This window comes from Nicotiana attenuata, unplaced genomic scaffold (assembly GCF_001879085.1).
Source record: "Nicotiana attenuata strain UT unplaced genomic scaffold, NIATTr2, whole genome shotgun sequence".
Lineage (NCBI taxonomy): Eukaryota > Viridiplantae > Streptophyta > Magnoliopsida > Solanales > Solanaceae > Nicotiana > Nicotiana attenuata.
Window position 1 is genome coordinate 593988 of NW_017670478.1, and position 431 is coordinate 594418.

The window sequence follows — 431 nt, forward strand, 5'->3', positions numbered from 1 at the left end:
TATATATATATATATAGATAAAATCTTAAACCAAAAAGCACCAATAGTCTAGTGGTAGAATAATATTTTGCCACAGTACAGACCTCAGTTCGACCCTCAAACAGTGCATTTTTAATTACGTATAAAGTCAGTCGATTTTTTTTGGGTCGGTTGAGAATCTAATTGACCGACCGAATCTATCACAACCGACCGAAGTCGGTCGGTTGGCTCTACCGATTGCACGATTACTGGCTGCCACACATCGGTCAGTTTTCGATTGGTTTTTGCAAATTACCGACCAACATCGGTCGGCTTATGTGGTTGGTTTTTGCTCTTTTTTTAATAGTGCTTGGTTTTTAGATAATCAAAAAGTAGCTAAAGTGTTTCTTTTTGCGAAATATATGCAAATCCGGTTCATACATACAACTTACATATTAATTGTATATAACTTT